Below are 4,992 nucleotides of genomic sequence, written 5' to 3'. Positions count from 1 at the left end.
TGACCCACCCATTAGGACATTTTTATATTGGATATTGAACCAATACAATTTTTTGAAGTGTCACTTTTCGAATTAATAAAATGTAATTATGTCCAATTTGTATGGTAGAGCATGTTAATACCACATGGTTGTATTGTCTCCCTGCTCTTCTCTGTTGAGAAATTTACAGTAGATGTCAAAGGTCATGTCTCGCCTGTAGACACAGGATCAGACACCAATTTTGACGTAATGGTCAAGATTCAATGTATCACCTGAACAAGCCAGTAGGCTCTATCAGCTCAATTAAAAAAATGTCAGCACTTGTGCAGGAAACTAGTTTCAAATCTGGAATAGAATAGGAAAGAAACATCTTTAACAAGAGCTTGTGACTAAATAATAACTATAGTTCATTGGATCTATTTTTTTCCCATTGGAAATAACTGTTTTGGACATAAAGGGTTTCTACCCGACAACAAGGACATAACAGCACCGGGGTTTATTCTGTAGAATCTGTACACAGATGGTGTTCCTTCCTTTGAGCTAAAGCCTCATTAGCTACCCAGCAGACAATGTTTTGCCATATGCAGTCAGTGTAGGAACAAAAAAAGATGAGTGTAGTAAGAGTGTTTGTATTTTAAAATCACATGATGATCCCAGCTTAATAAGGAGATATATCTTGGTCACTTGTTCTCATGTTCAGTTTCTTAGATTTGCTTTTCTTCTCTACCAAAATGTACAGAATGCGCTAGAATGCGCTTGTTTATGAGGTATCCAGGTTTCAGAGAGTATAATTATGTGGATCACTTTCCACCCCCCTCTCATCTAGACTGAGGGCACTATCTTGTGGCAGGGGAACTTTTTCCTCAATATGGATATTTATTATTGTGTGAGAGGCGTTCCCCCACTTTATTGGTTATCTTATGCCACCGCCTAAATCCTTAAAACACCCCCGCTAGCCATTACATTATGCATAGCATAGGTGTGGTTTGGGCGTCACGCAACTTCAGATCAGTGTGCCAGGTGCCATTGCCTTTAAAAGATCCATTATCCATAATCCATTATGGCCTGGTATCTTGCCTTATGCCTGGAAATGCAACGCATGCTGCCTTGGAATACATTTATATTACAGAGGGTTGTTTTGTGTATCCAGTATCTGACTCTCTGTCATCCAACACAGCCTCACTTGTGCTGTTCACGGAAAGTATTTTAATACGGTAAGGCATGGTATGCGATAAGAGCCCTGAGTGGCAAAACATTGAGCAGCATATGAGTTTGGAAGCTCTGGTTGGTAATCACTCAACGGTCCTGCGTACCAACATGTTTCTAATTTGCACATAATGCAAGAGGCAGCAGGGTGTAACGTTGCGTTATTGAAAATGAGTGCTTCCAAGATACTAACCTGCACAGAATGTCTTGACAGAAAGTAACTCATAACGTGGTGGATTTTTATGAAACAAAAACTGTGCAGATAGAAAGAGGAAAATGCAAGCTTTCCGTACACCTGCAATGTTGGTGAGTTTAACGTTGTTTAATAAAATCAGATCAGACTTTTCTGTTTGGATATGGGCTGTACGTCAAGGCCAGAGAGTAGTTTTATTGCCACTCAGTATGACATGCACTCTACTTATGTAGAATAATTCACCATGGAACATCCACACAGTTTGAGTGATTTGTTTTTATTATTTTGTTTCATACAAAACAAAATAATAAAAGTTTTGTATACAAAATTTGAATCTACGAAGTCAATGGACTGTAGTGGAGTAAAAAGTACAATATATTAAATGCGGTCGAGTGAGATTCATTGAAATACAAATACTCAAGTAAAGCCAACCCCCCCCCCCCCCCCCCCCTCATGTAAATGTAGTTGAGTCTATACTGTCCACCCCTGGTTGACAAGGTATCTCCAATGCATCGATTTCTCCCTAAGTCAACACCGAGGCTAAACTCCACTGGCTTATGCACCTGAGAGTGTTCTCTCCACAAATCAATAGCAAGTGGTTGTGTTGCTTGGATAAGCAGCCTGAATAAACCATTCATCCACCCAGCCAGCAGGCTGCACCTAATCGTAGCTGGACATAATAGCAACGCTGTCTGGCATAATACATTATATGAAGATGGCTGAGAATGATTCAAGCTACCTAGAAATGATTCAATATCAAACAATAAACACCTCTGCCGGAGTCTGACTAGCTGTCTCATCTTTCACAGTGGACCCATCTTATCTTTGAGGGAGACAGTGTAGGAGAGACAGACAGTAGGAACTCTGAGAGCGAGACAGTGTAGTCTACACCGACGGAGACAGTGTAGTCTCCCTACACCGACAGAGGTAGGACAGTTGAGACGGAGACAGTGTAGTCTCCCTACACCGACAGAGGTAGGACAGTTGAGACGGAGACAGTGTAGTCTCCCTACACCGACAGACGGTAGGACAGTTGAGACGGAGACAGTGTAGTCTCCCTACACCGACAGAGGTAGGACAGTTGAGACGGGGACAGTGTAGGAGAGACAGATAGTAGTAGAGCTGAGAGGGAGACAGTGTAGGAGAGACAGACGGTAGTAGAGCTGAGAGGGAGACAGTTTAGGAGAGACAGACGGTAGGACAGTTGAGACGGAGACAGTGTAGGAGAGACAGATAGTAATAGAGCTGAGAGGGAGACAGTTTAGGAGAGACAGACGGTAGTAGAGCTGAGAGGGAGACAGTTTAGGAGAGACAGACGGTAGGACAGTTGAGAGGGAGCCAGGGACACAACACAGCTAGGCAATAGAATACATTAATCTGGCCATTTGATTTTAGTTATTAAATTACATCCAAACTTAATTGACATGTGATAAAATACCTGTAAGAATATATTTTAGATTTCCATCTGCTGTTGAAGCTTTCCAGGAATTAATTATAATTTATATCACTGTGAGTTATTAAAATGTGTATACACACTATATGTCACTGTCGGGCACATACCTTGTGTCTCCATATTTCAATTTTTTTCCCTCATGAATTCCCTATTCTGTCATACAAAAGAGTCATGAAAACTATAGCAGAAAGGAAAGAAAGCTGTGAAGCTTGTAGACCTATTTTTAACAATTTGACAGAAGTGTGGTTTTATAAACATTAACCAATGAAAAGTATTAACAAAGAGCTTGTGACTAAATAATAACACAATACATTGGATCCATTGGAACATAGGTTAATTTCTATATTTCCTGAAAAGTAACCGTTTTGGACATTTAGTTGGACATTTGGTTTTAGCCTGACAGAGATGATATAGCCAGCTAATATAACTGTGTGTGTGTGTGTGTGTGTGTGTGTGGATGCATGGGAAGGTGTGGAGTTGAGCTTGTATTTATTTTGCTTCCGTCCGTGCGTGTGTGTGATGATGAGAGGGTGTTGTGAGGTAGCCAGTCTGCATGCCTGTGTGCGTGTACTGTGCCTCTGTGTGTACGCTCTGTGCATGATGCTGAGAGCTCAGAGAGGGTGTCATGAGCTAGCTAGCCAGTTTGTTTGTATTACTCTGTTCGTGCGTGCGTGTGTGTGGGAAGTGTTGACAGGTGCCATATCAGCAGTTTTATTCTAAAGCACTCCACACCACAGCTGCCATGAATAGCACAAATAGCTGTAATTAACTTGAAAAATGTGGTGCAGAAGAAGCAAACTGACGAGTCATGATTACTTAATTGGACCAATAAGACTTTATTCACAAGAGTTTTCTGTTTCACCGATAGAACAAAAATATCTTCTATTTGGTTGTCTTGTTGAATATGTACAGACTCAAACTCCATTGATAAGACATGGAATATTAGACAAACAAGCGGGCAAAAGTAATGTAGAAATAAGGAAGCTAGCGGCATAGAGAGATGACACATCTGAGATGGATACGGTTGGCTGCAGGATTTGATTTGATTGAAACTTTTTTGTAATGTCACTACTGGCTCTGATAACTGCTATTTGAGGAAAGTATATAGTTGCAAAAATACGTGTCTACTACAACAGTCAAATGGTGATCTCATACACCATTGATTTGCTCCTAGAACGATCAATGTCCTTCTAACACAACACCAAGCTCTCATATAAGAATCTGACATTTTGACATTCAAAAACAGACACCAATACCCACAAATCCAAAATAAACATCAGTACCAATAGATATAAGACTCTCAAAGTGGGGTCCAGGGACCCTGAGGGTCTCTTGAGAAGATTCCAAATGGACCCTTGCAGGTTTGTAACTCTGAGAGTGTTCCTTTTTGGTACACTCTCAGAGTTATGGCTGTCCTTGAGTTTTAACATTTTAAGAACCATTGATGAAAAAACCAATTATCTGTTCTATCTATCTAGCTATACTAACACATTGCAAACCATGGGGATGTTCCTGTCTGTCACACAGTGGTGGAACGGCACCAAAATAGTGAAAAGTCACATAATTTATTATGTCGAGGTTTAATACATTTGGGAAAATGTTAGTTTGTTTACACTGGTACTGTAAATACATGTTGATGACAATATCTTTGCACTTTTATAAAAAATAATAATACAGTACTTTTATTTGAAACCATGTATTTTCATATTGTGGGGTTGCTACTTTTACTTCTTATTTTTCTTGTACTTCTTCCACCATTGCTGTCAGACTAATTGGTGTGGCCATTATGCTTAAGATAGGGCCACTACAGAAATGTTCATGTATGATGCTGTTGTTGCCTTTGGTGTGTTTAGAAAATAAACTACAACATCCAGCATCCAGTGTCGTAAAGAACTACAGAACTACAGACTGGATGGATAAGAGTCCGATGCATCGGGCTGATAGTAGCATTTTGGACCATATTTTGTCGACTAAGAATGCCAATATGGCAAAAAATATGTTTTTGTTTCTTTCAAAATAGATACTTGTTGAAAAATATGTTAGTTATCTGATATAATTCTATTTTCTTCCTCCCATCTACTTTGAATGGACAGGGAATAAAATCTCAGTCACTACTCTTAAATGGTAATAGTAGCCTACTTGAACTGTAAAATAAATAGGT

This window comes from Protomyctophum bolini (genome assembly GCF_963924005.1).
Source record: "Protomyctophum bolini genome assembly, chromosome: 12".
NCBI classification, from domain to species: domain Eukaryota; kingdom Metazoa; phylum Chordata; class Actinopteri; order Myctophiformes; family Myctophidae; genus Protomyctophum; species Protomyctophum bolini.
The sequence above is the reverse complement of the archived record's forward strand: the minus strand, read 5'-3'. Positions refer to the sequence as shown.